Source organism: Narcine bancroftii, chromosome 4 (assembly GCF_036971445.1).
Source record: "Narcine bancroftii isolate sNarBan1 chromosome 4, sNarBan1.hap1, whole genome shotgun sequence".
Lineage (NCBI taxonomy): Eukaryota > Metazoa > Chordata > Chondrichthyes > Torpediniformes > Narcinidae > Narcine > Narcine bancroftii.
In genome coordinates, this window is record NC_091472.1 from 99,438,507 (window position 1) to 99,460,151 (window position 21,645).

General features: G+C 37.8%; 1 long non-coding RNA gene across 2 annotated transcripts in view; it reads left to right on the top strand.

The window, feature by feature from the left end:
* The first annotated feature begins 460 nt into the window (after positions 1–460).
* The window catches only part of LOC138759906 (uncharacterized), a 34,202-nt gene continuing 13,017 nt past the window's right edge, over positions 461–21,645 (top strand). For both annotated transcript variants that reach the window (XR_011355213.1, XR_011355212.1), the window contains exons 1-2: positions 461–522; positions 7,946–8,073. This is a non-coding gene — a long non-coding RNA (uncharacterized lncRNA). The remainder of the gene's footprint in view (positions 523–7,945; positions 8,074–21,645) is intronic.

Sequence of the window (21,645 nt, forward strand, 5' to 3'; positions counted from 1 at the left end):
CTTGTGGATGTTCCACCTCCCAAGCGCTGGGGACGCCCTCCTAAAATACCCAAAGTTGTGACAATGCAGTCGTGCAACAATTCTTGGGGGTGGGTGGGGGTGATGTGACGGACCGAGCAGCTGCACAGGCAGAATTGCTGCACCGAGTGGCCGGCACAGAATGGTATGGGCTCCCCTTCTTTACCCAGGAGAAACCTGCGTGGGTTGACAAAGTGCATTGCACCCTGCTGGTATGTTGCCAGAGAGACCATGACTGCAGTACGCTAACTTTACTCCCCTTTATGAAGCGCGCTGACATCACTCCGCTTTATGAGGCGCGCTGACATCACTCTCCTTTATGAAATGTGTTGACATCACCCCCTTTATGAAGCATGCTGACATCACTCCCTTTTATGAAATGTGCTGACATCACCCCCCCTTTATGAAACGTGCTGACATCACTCCCCTTTATGAGGTGCGCAATTGTTTATTCTTCTCTGGTAGCTGTGTTTCTTGAGCTCTGCAATTAGTCCCACTAAAAAGGTGATAAATACAGCACTGAAAGTCTTGTATTTAAATGTACGCAGTACAAAAAATAAGATTGATGATCTAATACCACAGCTGGAAATTGACATTGTAGTCATCACTGAGTCATGGCTAAAAGAAGACTACAGCTGGCAACGAAATATTCATACAGACACAGTGTATTAGAAGGACAAGAATGTAGACAAAGGGGATGGGGTGGTTCTGCTAGTTAAAAATGGGAGTTAAATCTTTGGAGAGAAGAGACATTTGATCAGAAATAATAGAATCCCTGTGGGGAGAATAAAGAAACTGAAGAGATAGAGAAGGCATGGAAAAAGGTCAAAGTTACAATAGTCATGATTGATTGTGAAAACCAGAGTTGATAAGGGAACTGAAGGTAAGGGAGCCCTGAGGAGGCAGTGATAGAATTTGAGAGGGAGAAACTAAAATCAGATGTGTTAGTATACCAGTGGAATAAAGGAGAGTACAGAGGTACAAGAGAGGATCTGGCCAAAGTTGATTGGAAAGGCGCACCAGCACGGAGGGCAGCAGAGCAGCAATGGCTGGACTTCCTTTTTAAAATATTTTTATTAATTTGATTTTTAAAACAGAAAAAAGCATAAAAAGCACAAAAAGCAACAGTGGACTATTAAGTGTAAATAACAGATTCAATCATTAAAAAAGAAGACACAGAAATCAGAAGACATAACATTAATAATTTTATCCCAATTAAAGAGAAATTCAAACCCCATCCCTACTTTTTCCATACTGTACGATAATAAGCATATTTAATACTAAAATGAAAAGAGAGAAAAAAAATAAAGATTAAGTATTATTAAATACTAAGAAAATGACTCATAAATGGCCCCACAGCATTTTAAATCTTATACCAAATTATCAATTGAATATATTTTCCAAGTTCAAACATGACATAATATCTCTCAGCCTCTGAGCATGAGTGGGTGGGCAGTATCCTTTCATCTAAGTAATATTGCTCATCTAAACAAAAGAGAACCAAAGGATTTGGCTCTAAATTTATGTCAAGAATTAAAATTAAAATATGGAAGTCATCTCACCAGTATTTTTCCAGACTAGGGCAAGTCCAGAACATATGATTTAAAGAAGCCTTTCATCACTTGCATCTATCACAGCAAGAATTTATATCTGAATAAAAATGAGATACTTTAGCTTTGGACATATGCACCCTATGTACAACTTTAAATTGTACTAAACAATGACAAGCACATAATGATGAGTTATTGACTAACTTAAAAATTAAATCCCAAACTTCATCTGATATTGAAAAGTTTAAATCCCTTTCCCAGGCATTTTTAATTTTAAATAACAGGACCTGTCTAAAACATAGTAACTTATCATAAATAATAGATATTAAATCTTTACGAGAAGGGTGCAAACCAAAAAACTCATCTACAAAGTTTGCATCGGAAGCTACAGATAAATCAGAAATATGAGATTGAAGAAAATGCCTAATTTCCAAATATCTAAAGAAATCAGTATTGGGTAAGTTAAATTTTTCAGAGAGTTGTTTGAATGATTCAAAGCTGTTGTCAATAAAAAAAGATCTTTAAAACATTGAATACCTGCTCTGTCCCATTCCTGAAAGACAAAGTCATATAAAGAAGGTTGAAAAATTAATTAGATAAAATAGGACTTGAAAGAGAAAAATTGTAGAATCCAAAATGTTTTCTAAACTGTACCCTTATTCTTATAGAATGCTTAACAATTAATTTGGTTAAAGGAAGTGGAAGTGAAGGTCCAAGAAGTGCTAAATTGCTACCCATAATGGACAGTCGTCATGATTATAAAAATGTGACCAAAACATAAACAATATATCTGCAAGAAATAAGGAAGGTGCAAAAAAGAAGAAATATTTGAATGGAAAAACAACACAACTGTGGATGATGACAAGAGAAGTAAAAGCCAAAGTAAAAGCAAAAGAGAGGGAGGGCATAGAAGGAAGCAGAAATTAATGGGAAGAGACAGGACTGGGAAGCTTTTAAAAGCTTATGTAAGGCAGCTAAGAAGGTCTTTTGGAAGGAAAAGATGAACTTTGAAAGGAGGCTAGCAAATAATTTCTAAAAGGATACCAAAAGCTTTTTTAAGTATATTAAGAATTTAAAAAAAAGAGAGATAAGAGTAGATATAGAACTGATAGAAAATGATGCTGGAGAACTTGTAATGAGAAAAAGATGGCAGAGGAACTGAATAAGCATTTTGTATCAGTTTTTATTGTTCAAGACATAAGGAGGACTTTCAAGGGTGTCAGGGAAGAGAGGTGAGTGCAGTGACAATCACCAAAGAAAGAAAAGGTGCTTGGGAAGCTGGATGTTCTAAGGATAGATAAGTCTCCATGACCAGATGAAATGCACCCTCAAGTTCTGTAAGAAGTGGAGACTGTAGAGGTATTAGATTCTGGCATGGTTCTGGGGGACTGGAAAATTGCAAAGATCACTCCACCATTTAAAAAGGAAAAGCAGCAGCAGGAATTAAATTATAGACCTATTAGCCTAACAACGGTGGTTGGGAAATTGTTGGAGGTTATGGAGTACCTGGGGGCGCATGACAAGATAGGCCAAAATCAGCATGGTTTCTTTAAGGGAAAGTCTTGCTTGATCAACCCACTACAATTTTTGAGGAAACCACAAGCATGCTGGACAAAAGAGATGCATTAGATATGGTACATTTGGATTTTCAAAAGACCTTTGATAAGCTTCATTGCCACACATGAGGCTAATGCTACTAAGATATGTGAAGGGGCAGGTAGTGATGAGGAAACAGAGAGGCTTAGATAGATGAGAAGAATAGGAAGTGGCAAATGAAATACAATGCTAGAAAGTGTGTGGTCATGCACTTTGGTAAAAGGAAGAAAAGGGCAGATTTAGTATTTGGATGGGCATAATATTCAAAATTCGGAGGTGCAAAGTGACTTGGGAGTCCTCATACAGGATATCCTAAAGGTTAACCAGGTTGAGTCAGTAGTGAAGAAGGTGAATGCAGTGTTGGCATTCATATTCTAGAGGAATAGGAGAGAAGAGCAGGGTTGTGACGTTGAGGCTTTATAAGGCATTGATGAGGCCTCGCTTGGTGTTGTATGTGTATTGTGGAGGAACACATGGCCTCCCTTCTGGAACATTGTGGATTGTAGAGGGTCACATGACCTCCCTGTCTGAAACTTATTCAGAAGTCACATCACCTGCCAATCAGGGTTGGACTCTGGCCACCCATTAGTGCACACCTTACCCTTGGCTCATTTGAATGACTCAGTGTCATCATTGGGCAGACGCCCAGCTCAGAAAAATATCGATGCATCCCACATTTCTCTCTCTCTGCCTCTTGGTCCAAGACCCAGACATCATTTCACATCAGGTCACTAACGTGGACATCGCTGGAAGAGTCGTGGGTAAGGTGTAAACTACATTAAGTTGACTTCTTTAGGCAGTCCTTGTACCTTTTCTTTGGTGCACCTCTGTCACGGTGGCCAGTGGAGAGCTCGCCATATAACACGATCTTGGGAAGGCGATGGTCCTCCATTCTGGAGACGTGACCCATCCAGCGCAGCTGGATCTTCAGCAGCGTGGACTCGATGCTGTCGACCTCTGCCATCTCGAGTACTTCGACGTTAGGGGTGTAAGCGCTCCAATGGATGTTGAGGATGGAGCGGAGACAACGCTGGTGGAAGCGTTTTAGGAGCCGTAGGTGGTGCCGGTAGAGGACCCATGATTCGGAGCCGAACAGGAGTGTGGGTATGACAACGGCTCTGTATACGCTTATCTTTGTGAGGTTTTTCAGTTGCCTAAAGAAATCTCTTGGTGCCTGCCACATTGACCACCGCCAGTGGGCTGATAATGCCTCAAACCGTGCATCTTGGCGCCTCACAGTTTGGCGGGCAGCAACCTCCTTTGAAGAAGACCGCAGAGCCCACCTCACTGACAAAAGGCAAAGGAGGAAAAACCCAACACCCAACCCCAACCAACCAATTTTCCCTTGCAACCGCTGCAATCGTGTCTGCCTGTCCCGCATTGGACTTGTCAGCCACAAACGAGCCTGCAGCTGACGTGGACTTTTTACCCCCTCCATAAATCTTCGTCCGCGAAGCCAAGCCAAAGAAGATACATTAAGTTGAACCGTAGTACTGCAAAAGATCAGTGCTTGCAGAGAGCCACACTCTTGTTGATACAGGAAATCAGGAACGTGTTTGAAAATCCCTGTCTGTGAAGTGTGTACACGTGTGGGAGAGTGTGTTAGGGTAAGCAGCCACTGGTATCAGAGTCCCTTGTGCACAATGTGTCTGCTTACACCTTTATAGTTTTTGTATTGTACTGTGTAGAAGATAGGCGGCCAATGGTATCGGAGTCCAACCTGGGTCTGATGTGAATGTCTATATAGTTATTAAGTAATAATTAAGTACCCACCGAACTTGATACTTTCCCAAACACAATACCTGGAGAACAGTTTTGAAATTTTATTTAAGAAAGGTTATGCTGACATTCAAGAGGGTTCAGAGAAGATTCACTACAATGATTCCTGGAATGAAGGGATTAGCATATGAGGAATGTTTGACAGCTCTTGGACTGTACTCCTTGGAGATCAGATGTTCTTGGGGGGGTGAGGTTGCTCATAGAGGCAATTTGAATGTTGACAGAGCAGATATGGCAAAGTTGTTTTCAATGGTAGGGGAGTTGAAGACAAGAGGGCACAACTTCAGAATCGAAGGGTGCCTATTTAAACCAGAGATATGGAGGAATTTTTTTAGCTAGTGGTGAATCACTAGGATTTACTACCATGGCTGGTTGTGGAAGCCATGTCGCTGGGTGTATTTAAGGCAGATATTAATGGGTATCTGAATAGTCAAGGTATCAAAGGTTATGGGGAGCAGAAGGGAGTGGGCTAAGTGGGAGAATGGATCATCCCATGATGGAATTGTGGAGCACACTCAATGGGCAAAATGGCCTACTTCTGCCACTATACATTATAGTCTAATCAAGGGGTGTTTAATCCACATCTCACAAGCCACATGTGGCTCTTATAATATGTGGCTAGTGGAAATACCATATATGCTGTTGTATAGGATCCTCAAAACTTAAAACTTTCAGGGTTGTCCTGTACAAAGAGTATAAAATTCTTACCTTGACGATGAAATGGCAACACCACCATCATCTTCCTGCTAGTTCCGATACAATCTCACGCATGCCCCGTTAGTTATCTACCAGGTCTCAGCACTCCTCTGTGGACTCCATCCACCTGGTCCAACTGCTGTTGGCTCGGTACAGGCTTACATATCCAAATAAAATGTAAACCTTTAAATGATAATTTGTTATTAAAATATTTTGATTTGCTTTTAACAGCATCCACTAGTCAGCAATAAGTACCAGATATGGGGTCATCTTATTCAAAGGGTATCACTCAAAACCAACATTTTAGAAGGAAATTCTGGGGTTGTCCTAACAGAGTTGTCCTATATAGCAGCATACGGTACATTGGCTGAGACAGGAATCAGGCAAGCTGCTCTCACAATGGTAGTTTTAGTGGATGTGGCTTGTGATCACAGGATTGTTGCAGCTCTCAAACATCTGATGTTTATCACATGTGGCTCTAAGTTAAGCAAGTTTGGTCAACCCTGGTCTAAATCTTCTTTAGGCTTCCTTCTTCCTCTTAATTGGCTGACTCACCTCTTATTAACCATAGTTCACTTATCCTACCATCTTTTCCCTGTCTCAGTGGGACAAATCTATCCAGAACCCCATGCAAGTGATCCCTAAACATCCTCCCCATTTCTTAAGTGCTTTTCCCTGAGAACATATGTTCCCAATTTATTCTTCCCAATAATAAGCAGGTCACAAAAAGGTCATCACACTCCAGCACTATCTTGGATCCGCAAAGAAAGTTTGCAGGAAATTGTAATAAGATTAATGATGACATTGGTAGTATCTAACTTTGCTGTCTGTCATCCAACTAAAACTTTAAAAAGCACACATGCTCATTCCCATGTTATTCTCCTTGTCTGAGAAAATTTGGTGAGTGGAGGGAATACTGATTAGCAAGATTTTAAATATTTTCTGTGTTCCTCCTCCACATCACCCTTTGAAATGACCAGTCTTGAATCACTGGACTCTTGCACTGGAAATCTTTCTCAAGCTGACTGCTAAATAAGGGCAAACAGGAATAAGTAGAAATTACAGAATTGCAGAAATTCAGAGGAGGTTAAAACAGTCACCTCTGATAATTTTACAAAATGCATCTCCTTCTCTAAGGGCTGGCTATTATTGGATAAATAGCAGAGATTTTGTGGGAATTAATTGGTTGTTATGTCAATGCCAAGCAGAGCTTTGTTGTTCCCTTTAGGATTGATGGAATACCAGCTGGCACTTGCAAGTCTCCAAAGTACTGCAGGATATTATCAATTGTATACCACACCGTATCCCCAATTGTTCAGACAGATAAATATAGGCTTAAAGTTCAAGTCCTAGAGTTGGACAGCACATAAACTGGCCCTTCAGCCCAGTACATCTATGCCAAACATTTGGCCCATCTACATTTGTCCCATATGCCCCCATTAGGTTGTCTGTTCAATTGCTTGTCTGTGAGATTGTATCTGTCCCCACCACTGCCTCTGACAGCAAGTTCAAAATTGCAGCCACTCTCTGTGTAAGAAAAAAATGTTCCCCCTCAAATTCTCTTTAAAACTCTTACTTCTCACCCTAAACCTCTGCACCACCACAGGAAGAATTAATCCAACTATCAAGAGAATTGCTGTGAGAAATTAATCATCTAAGCAGCATCTGTCAGCCCTTCGACAGGCAACCCTTCCTCAAAACTTTCACTACCCCTTTAAGGGAACAATGGGCTTGAACTCCTTCAACCCCAATTCAGCAACATTCCTCAGTGTTTTACCCTTCACTGCAGGTGTTCCACCACAATTTGGCTTCCAAAATGCATTACCTCGCATATGCTCAGTCATAGCATCTGCAGCACAGCAACAGGCCATTCAGCCCACCAGTCCATGGTGACCATTGGTTACCCATCTCTATTAATCCCATTCTCTGAATGTTAAGTTTTAGTTTTGCAATATCATTAAACCATAGAGTACTACAATGTAGAAACAGGACCTTCAGCTTTATCTGTGCTGAACTATTATACTGCCTAGTCCCATTGACCTGCACTCAGACCATAGCCCTCCATACCCTTCCCCTCTACTGTATCTATCCAAATTTTTGATAAATATCAAAATTGAACCCACATTCAGTTCTTCAGCTGGTGGCTCGTTCTACACTCAAACAATTCTTTGCGTGATTCCCCCTAATTTCACCTTTAAACATTTCACCTTCCACTTATGTCCTCCAGTTCTTGTCTCACCTAACCTCAGTGGAAAAAGCCTGTTTGCATTTACATTTACCTATAGATCTATCTATACCCCTCATAGCTTCTGCCATGGAGCTCCAGAAAGCGCTATCTTGGAACTTCTAAATGGAAAAATCCAAGACTCTCAAGAAGTGATGAAAGGAGGCGTACAGGTACAGTGGACAGGTGACTCACAAGTGGAGCACCAAGGTGAGTACCTTTACCTCAGGGTAGAGTAACTAAAGGGACCATTAATGTTGATCTATTTTGTCACAGTACAACTACCTCAGCAATTTCACTGTGACCTACTGACTGAATCAGCCCAGTTGCCCACAGCAGTGTTGCAATCTGAGAATATTGTAATGGTGTAGTCATGTACACTTTGTTTACAAACACAAAGAACATCTAATTAAGAGAGAACAATGGCTACCCTTACTGGCATTACACCCAACACTAACCTCACCAATTCACCAGAAAGGAATGAGACTAACAGTGCATTGACATGACGACGTGCTTTCATCTTTCACTTGCTGAAGTAATCTTTAAATTTTCCAGGTGACAAAATGTTAACCTCACCCTTTCTGCTGACTTTTAAAACTATTTAGACAGACAGGATGGTAACAAGCCCTTCTGGCCCCTGAGCCAGTGCCACCTAACTATCCCAATTAATTTACAAACCCATATGTTTTGAAGGGTGGCAAGAAACTAGAGTGCCTGGAAGAAACCTAAGGAGACACAGGGAGAATGTACAAATTCAAACCCAGGTTGCTGGTGCTATAATAGCATTGTGCTACCTGCTATGCTAACTGTGCCATGAGATTTAGCAAGATTAGTGATGAATGTAATGCATCATTAGATCAGAATAGGTACAAGAGGTTGAATTACCTGTGATACTTATTTTATTACAATAAAGAAACTTGGGTTCTTTTAAAAACACCTAGATTTATTAATTAAACAACCAGCACTAAAGACAGAACGTACACAGACCAGACCTCATGTGGAGGCATCCATCTTGAATCTACCCAAGATGCAACATTCCCCAGATGCTACAAACTTCATCTCCGACTCCTCCTGGTGGTAGCACTCTATCACTACATCCCCTTTCCTTGAGATATTTAATTAAACATGACACATTAATACAGTATTCTTTCAATTTAAAGTTCAACACAAATGTAACATGAACATCAGCAGCACAACCTTTTAAGTGCGCAGTTCTTTTTGTTTTACAGATTCAGTCTGTCAGGTATTTTGACAACTAGTTTGGATCTTCTTAACACAGGTACTTGTGTCGGCTCTGCAGGCCCACAACTGTTTTTTCTGTTTCTGTGCAGGCTGAATGCATTTATCTCTTCCTGTAGTATCTCTTGTCTCAGTGATTGAGGAATGACTGAGTAGAAGCCCACTGACAACATTCAGTTCAGGTCTGATGTTGTAGTATGGCTGACATTAATCTCTAGGCCACCCTTCATTCAGATTCTTGATGACCTTCTGTAGAACTGTGTCCTTTTCTGTTTCAACTGCAATTTGCTTGGATTTCATGTCAGATATGGGAAGAGATTCAGTGAACAGGTTCATGTGGAGATTCACATCTGTCTCTGTGGAACTCTTATTGTGTTCTTCACTCTGTGTTGTTGCCCTGGATAATGCATCAGATAACACAATATGTTTCCCTGGTGTGTACACCAATTCAAATTTATAACATTGTAGCTTCATCATCAGTCTTTGGATTCTCGGTGACATAGAGATTTTTCTTGATTATGGCTATCTATGGCTTGTGGTCTGTCTCTGGCACGAATGTTGGTAGACCATACACATATCTGTGGAATTTCTCGAGTCCATAGAGCAGACCTAGACGCACTTTCTTGAGCTGTGCATATCGACATTCAGCTGTTGTCATCGTCCTTGATGCGTTTGCAACTGGCCTCTAATCTTCTCCTATCACCTGAAGTAGTACAGCACCTATTCCATTTTTTAAAGCATTCGTGGATATTTTTGTTCTTCTGGATGGGTCAAAGAATGTCAGAAGTACTAGTTCTGCAGTTAGAATGGTCTTCAGACATCCCCATATTTCCTCGTGGTTGTCCGTCCATTTGAATTCACATTTGTCCTGTAATAACTTCCTTAGGTACATTGTTTTGGAAGACAGGTTTGGTATGAATATACTAATGAAATCGAATATTCCCAGCACTCTCAATATGCATTTTTTGTTAGTGGGTCTGAGCATCTCTAAAATTGCTTTCATCTTTCTCCGCACCTGCCTCTGACAGTTTATCTCCCAGAAAGGTCATTTCTTTCACTCCAAACTGACATTTTGCTCTGTTTAACTTTAATCCATACTTCTGGATGCATTATAGTACTTTGAGTCTTTCATTGTGTTGTTTTTGTGTGGATCCCCATAGGATCATGTCATTCATGTACATATGTGCCCCATTTATGCCATCTATGATGTGCTGCATTGTCTTGTGAAACACTTCTGGAGCTGAGAAAAACTACAAAAGGCATTCTCAGACAGGAGTATCAGGCAAACAGTGTGTTAAATGTACAATATTTTGTGCTATCTTCATGCAGTTATATTTGCCATAAATCCTCGGATGCATCCAATTTAGAGAAAAACTTTGCACTGGCCATATCACTCATAATTTCAACCCTTGTTGGAATCTGATAATGTTCCCTCTTTATATTGGCATTCAAGTCTTTTGGGTCCGTGCAAATGAGTAGGTCACCATTCTTCTTTTTGACACACACCATTGAATTCACTTATTGTGTGGGCTCCTCCACTTTCTTTATGACCTCTAGTGCTGTCATTCAGTCGAGTTTCTGCTTGAGCTTTTCTTTTAGTGGTGCTGGAACCCGCCCCAGGGCATGAACTACTATCTGTGCACCCTTTTTTAACTGTGAATGAAACCCCTTGAATATGTTGGGAAATTGATCCAGTATTTCCTCTATCCTGTTCTGCGCATGGTCACTGCTAATGTGGTACATTGTCTTGACTAGGTTTAAGTTTTCACATGCTTTGCCACCAAGGAATGAATAATATCCATCTGGGACTACTGTGAACCTGAAGTGGTGCTCTTTATCTTTAACTTTCACCTTGAGTTTAAATGTACCTTTCATGTTGATGATCTGTTCATTGTAGGCTTTGAGCAGTGCAGGATTTGCATGGATGGATTACTTTATCTTCATTGCCCTGATGTCATGCTCAGAGATCAAATTGACCTTTGCCCCTGTGTCTAACTTGAAATAAATATTTGTTCCATTTGTATGCAATGACACAGTTCATTTATCCTGCTCGACTCTGTTCACTTCCTGCACCACTTTGCCCACAAAAAATGTATAACTGAGAGCAGTGTCTTCTATAGTGTGTACACTTCTGTTTAGTTTCCCTTTGGAAAAACATTGGTTTGCATAGTGATTCTGCTCTTTGTACTTGTTACAGACTTTTCCATAAGCTGGGCATTGTTTTGGCACATGTTTAGTGCCACATCGTTTATAAATGAATAGTCTCTCCATCTTTTTGATGGTTCTTGTATCTCATTTTTTGTTTGTTGTGTGTCCAGACACTGTGGCTATGTCGATACCTTCATTTTCACTGGCTTTTATACTATTACTGAATTTTTCGTGTGCTGAAGACCTAATTCTCTGATGTAGTATATCTTCACAGCTTCTGCTAAGGCAAGCAGTCTCTCATGGCAACCTTTCTTATCATTAATTCCAAACATAATTTGATCACGGATCAAACCAAAATTACATGTTCTTGCTTTTCATTTAAAGTCTGTTAAAAAAGTATCAAAGTTCTCTCCCTGCAGCTGTGTGCGTGAGCGAAACACGTACCTCTTGAAGGTTTCATTTTTCTTTGGTGAACAGTGTTTATCAAACATCTCAATCACCTTGTTGAAATTGCTCTGGTCGGGAGTCACGTGATGGAGTAGTGGCCGGTCAGGGAACTCCAGCCCTCTCCGGAAAAGTTTAAAAAAAATACACAAAACACAAAGGTACAAGAATAAAAATTAAAACAAAGTAAAAGTAAAGGTGGGAAGAAAATGGCAGCGAAGAGAGAAAAGTCGAAAGCACCGGGAAGAAGAGAAGAAGAAAGAACGTCGGAAGAAGAAGGTGAAGGCCTTACCTGTCCGAGGAGGCCCGCCGCAGAGAGAGAAGCCCTCTCCCTAAGGTCAATGGAAGTCCCAAGCTCGGGACTACAAAAATGGCTCGCGGAGCCGAGTAAAAGTGCGCAACTGCGCATGCACGATGCGCATGAAAAAAAATACAATGACTGAAGGGGGGTACACCTGAGGAGTCGATCTCCACAGCTGAGGATGACAGCTCCAACACAGCAACAGGAAGAGAACACAGAAAACAACGAGAACAAGAAAGAAGAGGGTAAAAAGAAAACAAGGAAACAACAGATGACCAACCCTGAGGAAGAAGAAGAAGAAGAAGAACATAGAGAAATGGAAGAAGGGAAAGGCAAGACAATGGATATTTTTGTTAAAGAATATATGGAATCAGTAAAAGAATGGCAATTACAAGAATTTAATGAAATAAAAAGAAGAATTAAAAGTGCAGAAGAAAAAATGAATAAAATAGAGATGGTCATGTCAGATATAGGAAAAAGAGTGGACAATGTGGAAGAACGAGAAACAATCGTAGAAATGGAAGTAGAGGACTTAAAAGAGAAGTTAGAAGAATCTAATAAAAAAGTTAAAGAGGCACATGAGCTGTTAGCTCAGAAGATAGATATAATGGAAAACTATAATAGAAGAAATAATATAAAGATAGTGGGCCTTAAGGAAGATGAAGAAGGCAAGAATATGAGAGAATTTATAAAATATTGGATCCCCAGGGTCCTAGGAAGACCAGAATTACAGGAAGAAATGGAAATAGAAAGGGCGCATAGAACATTAGCCCCGAAACCACAGACACAGCAAAAACCAAGATCCATTTTAGTAAAATTCTTAAGATATACAACAAGAGAAAATATATTGGAGAAAGCAATGAAGAAAATAAGAGAAGACAAAAAGCCACTGGAATACAAAGGTCAAAAAATTATTTTTCTATCCAGACATAAGTTTTGAACTCCTGAAGAAGAGAAAGGAGTTTAATACAGCAAAAACGATCCTATGGAAAAAAGGATATAAATTTATGTTAAAGTACCCAGCGGTACTTAAAATAGTTATTCCAGGGCAGCAAAACAGACTATTGTTGGATCCGGAGGAAGCACGAAAATTTGCAGAACAACTACAAAACAGGCAGAGAGATGAAGACATGTAACGAGAGTAAAAATGACCACGAACTATATGTATGTGTGACAAAAGGCAAAGGAGGAAAAACCCAACACCCAACCCCAACCAACCAATTTTCCCCTGCAACCGCTGCAACCGAGTCTGCCTGTCCCGCATCGGACTTGTCAGCCACAAACGAGCCTGCAGCTGATGTGGACATTTTACCCCCTCCATAAATCTTCATCCGCGAAGCCAAGCCAAAGAAAGAAAGAAGAAGAAATATATATATATATATATATATATATAGATGTGTATGTATATATGTGTGTACATGAGTGTATCCGTATTTAGAGGAAAATATATAGAGTATAGATAAGAATTAATAAGGGAATGAAAGGGAACAGAGGAAGTAAGGAGGGAATTAAAAGAGTGACCTTTGTTATATATGAAAATTGAAATCTTTTCCGGGGGGTGGGGCTGGGTGGGGAGGAGTTACGGTCACTGCAAAATCAGTTGACGCTTGCGAGTGAATTCGCAAATCCAAATGGAGAGGGGAGATGTGGTTGCCCGACAAGGGATAAAGGGCAACTCAGGAGGGGGAGGGGAGAATGGGGTTAAAGAAATTTTAGATAGGAGAATAAGGGAAATGTTTGATGTTTTAGAAATGTTGTCTTATTAAGTGTTCAAAACAAGAAAGCAGAAATGGATAAGAAGGAAAGGTGATGATGAGGAAACGGAAAGGGAAGATAAACAAAGTATGAAATGGCTACGTTGAACTATATGACTTTAAATATTAACGGAATACATAACCAAATCAAAAGGAAGAAACTGCTAAATTTACTGAAAAAAGAAAAAATTGATATAGCATTCATGCAAGAAACACATTTAACTGAAATGGAGCATAAGAAATTAAAGAGAGATTGGGTAGGACATGTAACAGCAACATCATATAATTCAAAAGCTAGAGGAATAGCTATATTAATCAGTAAAAATGTACCAATTAAAATAGAAGAGGAAATAATAGATCCATCAGGGAGATATGTAATGATAAAATGTCAGATATATTCGGAGTTTTGGAATTTACTCAATGTATATTCACCTAACGAAGAAGATCAAAAATTTCTGCAAGATATTTTTTTGAAGATAGCAGACGCTCAAGGGAACATATTAATAGGAGGGGATTTCAACCTTAATTTGGATTCAAACATGGATAAAACTGGGAAAAAAATTAACAGAAAGAACAAAGTAAACAAATTTATAATTAAATCGATGCAAGAAATGCAACTTTTGGATATATGGAGGAAACAACACCCAAAGGAAAAGGAATATTCATATTATTCGGGTAGACATAAAACATACTCAAGAATAGACCTATTTGGGGGGGGAGTCACGTGATGGAGTAGTGGCCGGACGGTGAACTCCAGCCCTCTCCAGAAAAGTCGGAAAAAACAAAGGAAAACACAAAGGCACAGAAATAAAAGTTAAAGAAAAGTGAGTATAAAGGTGGAAAGAAGATGGCGACAAAAAAAGAAAAATCGAAATCAACGGTAAGAAGAGAGGAAGAGAAGACAACAGAGGAAGAAGGAGAAGGCCCTACCTGTTCGAGGAGGCCTGCGGTGGAGAGAGAAACCCGCTCCCTCAGGTCGGTAGAAAGTGGACTACAAAAATGGCTCGTAGAGCCGAGTAAAAGTGCGCAATCGCGCATGAAAAAAAACACACCGACGGGAGGGGTGACCAGCTGGGGAATCGATCTCCACAGCCGGCAACGACAGCTGCAGAACACCTGCAGCAAGAAGAGAACACAGAAGACAATGGAAACAAGAAAGAAGAGAAGAAAAGGGCAACAAAGAAACAACAGATGCCCAACCCAGAGGAAGAAGAAGAGGAAGAGGAAGAGTACAGTGAAATAGAAGAAGAAGGGAAAGGCAAGATAAAGGATATACTTTCTCTTATTAAAGAATACATGGAGTCATTTAAAAAATGGCAAGCGCAGGAATTTGATGATTTAAGAAGAAGAATAAACAATACAGAAGAGAAAAATGAATAAAATAGATATGACCTTAACAGAAATGGGAAAGAAAATGGACAAGATGGAAGAGTGGGAAGCAGCAGTAGAAATGGAGGTAGAGGACTTAAAAAAGAAATTAGAGGAATCTAATAAAAGAGTTATAGAGACACAAGAACTGTTAGCTCAGAAAATAGATATAATGGAAAATTATAACAGAAGAAATAACATAAAGATAGTGGGCCTTAAGGAAGATGAAGAAGGCAAGAATATGAGAGAGTTTATAAAAGATTGGATCCCTAGGATCCTAGGATGTCCAGAACTACAGCAAGAAATGGAAATAGAAAGCGCACATAGAGCATTGGCCTTTAAACCACAACCACAACAAAAACCAAGATCTATTTTAGTAAAATTCCTAAGATATACTACAAGAGAAAAGGTACTGGAGAAGACAATGGAAAAAGTAAGAGAGGGCAACAAGCCACTTGAGGTACAAAGGGCAAAAAATCTTCATTTATCCAGATATAAGTTTTGAACTCCTAAAGAAGAGAAAGGAGTTCAATACAGCAAAGGCGATTTTATGGAAGAAAGGGTATAAATTTATACTAAAGCATCCAGCGGTATTGAAAATATTTATTCCAGGACAACAAAACAGACTATTCTCGGATCCAGAAGAAGCACGAAAATTTGCAGAACAATTACAAAATAGACTGAGGGATGAAGACGTGTAATGAGAGTAAAAATGACCACGATTTATATGTATATGGGTAAAGAGGTATAAGTGTGTATATGTATAATGTGCATACGTGAATGTATCTGTATTTAGAGGAAAATATAGATAGTATAGACAAGAATTAATAAGGGAAGGAAATGGAATAGAGGGAATAAGGAGGGAACTAAAAGAGTGACCTTTGTTACATATGAAAAGTGAAATCTTTTCTGGGGGGGGGGCTGGGTGGGGAGGAGTTGCGGTCACTGCAAAATCAGCTGACGCTTGCGAGTGAATTCGCAAACCCAAATGGAGAGGGGAGATGTGGTTGTCCGACAAGGGATAAAGGACAACTCAGGAGGGGAAGGGGAGATTGGGGCTAAAGAAGTTTTAAATAGGAGAATAAGGAAAATGTTTGATGTTTTAGGAATGTTGTCTTATAAAGGGTTTAAAACAAGAAAACAGAAATGGATAAGAAGGAAAGGTAATGATGGAGAAACAGAAAGGGAAGATAAACAAAGTATAAAATGGCTACGTTGAACTATATGACTTTAAATATTAATGGAATACATAACCAAATTAAAAGGAAGAAACTGCTAAATTTACTGAAAAAAGAAAAAATTGATATAGCATTTGTGCAAGAAACACACTTAACTGAATTGGAACACAAGAAATTAAAGAGAGATTGGGTAGGACATGTAACAGCAGCTTCGTATAATTCAAAAGCAAGAGGAGTGGCTATATTAATTAGTAAAAATGTGCCATTTAAAATAGAAGAGGAAATAATAGATCCAGCAGGGAGATATGTAATGATAAAATGTCAGATATATTCGGAGTTTTGGAATCTAATCAATGTATATTCACCTAACGAAGAAGATCAAAAGTTTATGCAAGATATCTTTTTGAAGGTAGCAAATACACAAGGGAACATATTAATAGGAGGGAATTTCAACCTGAATTTGGATTCAAATATGGATAAAACTGGGAAAAAAAATTAACAGAAAGAACAAAGTAACCAAATTTATAATTAAATCAATGGAAGAAATGCAACTTTTGGATATATGGAGGAAACAACACCCAAAAGAAAAGGAATATTCATATTACTCTGCTAGACATAAAACATACTCAAGAATAGACCTATTTTTGTTATCAGCTAGTATGCAAGATAGAGTAAGAAAAACAGAATATAAAGCTAGAATACTATCGGACCATTCACCCGTAATATTGACAGTAAAGCTAGAGGACATCCCTCCAAGAATGTATAGATGGAGATTAAACCCCATGTTACTTAAAAGGCAGGATTTTAGAGAATTTATTGAAAAACAAATAAAAATGTATTTTGAAATAAATACGGAATCAGTGGAAGATAAGTTTATACTATGGGATGCAATGAAAGCATTCATTAGAGGGCAAATAATAAGTTATGTAACCAAGATGAAGAAGGACTATAATCAGGAAACAGAGCAGTTGGAAAGGGAAATAGTAAATATAGAAAAAAATTACCAATGAAGGAAGATACAACTAAAAGAAGAGAATTGGCGGATAAAAAAATTAAAATATGAAACACTACAAACATATAAGGTGGAGAAGAATATAATGAAGACAAAACAGAAATATTATGAACTGGGTGAAAAAACGCACAAAATCCTAGCATGGCAGCTTAAGACAGAACATGCTAAGAAAATGGTATTGGCATCAAGGAAAAAAGACAACCAAATTACATATAATCCAAAAGAAATTAAGGAAAACTTTAGAGAATTTTATGAACAATTATACCGAACTGAAAACAAAGGGAAAGAAGGGAAAATAGATGAATTTCTGACTAAAATTGAACTACCAAAACTACAAATAGAGGAACAAAATAAATTAAAGAACCATTTGGAATAGTAGAAATACAAGAGATAATAAAAAAATTACCAAATAATAAGACACCAGGAGGTGATGGATTTCCAATAGAATTCTACAAAACATTTAAAGACTTATTAATTCCACCCCTCCTGGATGTAATCAACCAGATTGATGAAACACAAAGCTTACCAGATTCATGTAAAACAGCAATAATTACAGTAATACGAAAGCAAGGGAAAGATCCACTCTTACCAGCGTCATATAGACCAATATCTTTACTAAACACAGATTATAAGATAATAGCTAAACTATTAGCAAACAGATTAGCAGAGCATGTACCGAAAATGGTAAATTTAGACCAAACTGGATTTATCAAAAAAATACGCACAACAGACAATATTTGTAAATTTATTAACTTAATTCATGCAGTAGAAGGAAATAAAGCACCTACAGTAGCAGTTGCTTTAGACGCAGAGAAGGCCTTTGACAGAGTAGAATGGAATTATTTGTTCAAAGTATTGCAAAAATTCAGTTTGCCGGAGAAGTATATTAATTGGATTAAAGCATTATATAAGGGACCGTTAGCGAAAGTGACAGTAAATGGACATGTATCAAAGCAATTTAACTTAAGCAGCTCAGCGCAGCAGGGATGCCCAGTATCACCTTTATTGTTTGCGTTAGCTATAGAACCACTAGCAGAATTGATAAGAATAGATAATAATATAAAAGGAATAAAAATAAAAGACAGGGAATATAAAATCAGTCTATTTGCGGATGATGTTATAGTGTACTTAACAGAACCAGAACTATCAATAAAAGAATTATATAAGAAATTGAAGGAATATGGAGAAGTGTCGGGTTACAAGATAAACGTAAATAAAAGTGAAGCAATGCCTATGAATAATGCGGATTTCTCAAAATTTAAGAAGGAATCTCCATTTAGATGGCAAATGCAGGCAATAAGATACCTAGGTGTACAAATAAACAAAAATCTCAGCCAATTATACCAACTCAATTATTATCCACTAATGAAAAAATTACAGGACGATTTAAAGCATTGGAAAGATCTACCACTAACACTAATAGGAAGGATAAACTGTATTAAAATGAACATTTTTCCAAGGATATTATACTTATTTCAGGCATTGCCAATACAACTGACAGAAAAATTCTTCAAGGAGTTAAAGAAAATAATAAGGACATTTTTATGGAGAGGGGGGAAACCGAGGATAGCACTAGATAAATTAACAGAATGGTATAAACAAGGAGGCTTACAACTGCCAAACTTTAAAAATTATTATAGAGCCGCACAATTAAGATACCTATCAGATTTTTATCAAACAAGGGAAAATGGACGAGATTAGAATTAGATAAAATAGGGGAAAAGATACCTGAACACATATTATATAAATGGGATGAAAAATTGGTACAACATAGAAGTTCTCCAGTATTACATCATCTGCTCAATATTTGGAAGAAGATTCATGTAGAAAGAAATAAAACAAATTATCAATTACCAAAACTAATATTGACGCAAAACAAGTTACTCCCTTTTACAATAGATAACCTTTCCTTTAGAGAATGGGAAAAAAAAGGGATTAAAAGAATAGAAAATTGTTTTTCAGGAAATAGATTCTTATCCTTTGAACAAATGAAAGATAAGTACAATATAACTGGAGATACAGCGCTGGCATATTACCAATTGAGATCCTACTTGAAGGATAAATTAGGAAGCAGTTTGAGTTTGCCAGAGGCAAGTAACCTTGAATATGTGATTACAGATACAATGATAATCAAAAGATTTATAACAAATATGTATATTAAACTGTAAGAAAAGGAGAATGAGGAAACAAATGGTAAAACTAAGCAAAAATGGGAACAAGATTTAAATATAAAGATAAAAAAGGAAACATGGGAGAAATTATGTTCTGGAACGATGAGAAATACAATAAATACGAGGCTACGTATGATACAATATAACTGGATACACAGACTATACATTACACCTCAAAAGTTAAATAAATGGGACCCAACAGTATCTGATAGATGTTTTCGAGGTAAAAAAGAAATGGGAACAACAATTCATGCAATCTGGACATGTGAGAAAGTAGAAAAATTTTGGGAAGATCTCAACCAGATATTAAATAAAATAACAGAAAACAATATACCAAAGAATCCAGAGATCTTTCTCCTAAGTAACATAAAAAACAAAGAATTTGGAATTGATTTGGAGGATGCACAAAAAAGATTTGTTAAGATAGCTCTAGCAGTAGCAAAAAAATGTATTATGTAAACCTGGAAATTGGAAGATAATTTGAAAATACAACAATGGTATATAGAAATGAATAAATGTATTCCATTAGAAAAAATAACATATAGTTTAAGAAATAATATTGAAATATTTGAACAAATATGGGAGCCTTACATTAAATACAATAGCGAAAACCTACCGGGGACAATCATTACCTAAGTTGATGGAAGGAGAAGGAAAGAAATGAATGGACTCAGTAGAATTTCTGGTGTTTTTTTTCTTTGTTGAGTGACAACATTGTCTGACTGGTTTAATGTATCCTAGATTGTATACCTTAAATGGATGGGAGAGGGGGTGGGGGGGGGTGGGTTGGGAGGAGGGAGGAGGGGGGGAGAAAATGTCACTGTATATGTGTGATAAGGAAAAAGTGTGTATCATGGCTAATGTGATTTATGGTGTGAAAAATAAAAATTTAAAAAAAAACAGCGTTAGGCAAAGATCCACAAGGTTAAATGCTTGGAAAGCAAAGGTCTATGGTGATTTTTGGAAAGGGCAGAGCTGCGAGACCAACTTGCCAACATACTGTACAGATTCAGATTTCAGATCTATTGTTAGAGTACACACACGACATTACATACAACCCTGAGATTCTTTATCCTGCGGTCGAGGCAGAATAACCACAGAATTTTTCATGCCAAAAAAAAACTGTACACAGTATACACATGTAAACACCTAAAGAAATATAAACAAACTGACTGTGCAATAGAGAGAGAGAGAGAGAGGAGAAAAATCAATAAAATGCATAAATAAGAAAAAAAAAGAATAGACCTATTTTTGTTATCAGCTCGTATGCAAGACAGAGTAAGAAAAACAGAATATAAAGCTAGAATATTATCGGACCATTCACCCTTGATATTGACAATAGAGTTAGAAGACATCCCTCCAAGAATGTATAGATGGAGATTAAACTCCATGCTACTTAAAAGGCAGGATTTTAGAGAATTCATTGAAAGACAAATTAAAATGTACTTTGAAATAAATACGGAATCAGTGAAAGATAAGTTTATACTATGGGTCGCAATGAAAGCGTTCATCAGAGGGCAAATAATAAGTTATGTAACCAAGATGAAGAAGGACTACAATCAGGAAACAGAGCAGTTGGAAAGGGAAATAGTAAATATAGAAAAAGAATTAGCAATGAAGGAAGATACAACTAAAAGAAGAGAATTGGCAGATAAAAAAATAAAATATGAAACACTACAAACATATAAGGTGAAGAAGAACATAATGAAGACAAAACAGAAATATTATGAGAAAAAACGCACAAAATTCTAGCGTGGCAGCTTAAGACAGAACAAACTAAGAGAATGGTATTGGCATCAAGGAAAAAAGACAAACAAATCACATATAATCCAACGGAGATTAATGAAAACTTCAGAGAATTCTATGAACAATTATACCAAACTGAAAACGAAGGGAAAGAAGACAAAATAGATGAATTTTTAACTAAAATTGAACTACCAAAATTACAAATAGAGGAACAAAATAAATTAACAGAACCATTTGAAATAGTAGAAATACAAGAGATAATAAAAAAACTACCAAATAATAAAACACCAGGAAAGGATTGATTCCCAATAGAATTCTATAAAACATTTAAAGATTTATTAATTCCTCCCCTCCTGGAAGTAATCAACCAGATTGACAAAACACAAAGCTTACCAGATTCATGTAAAACAGCAATAATTAC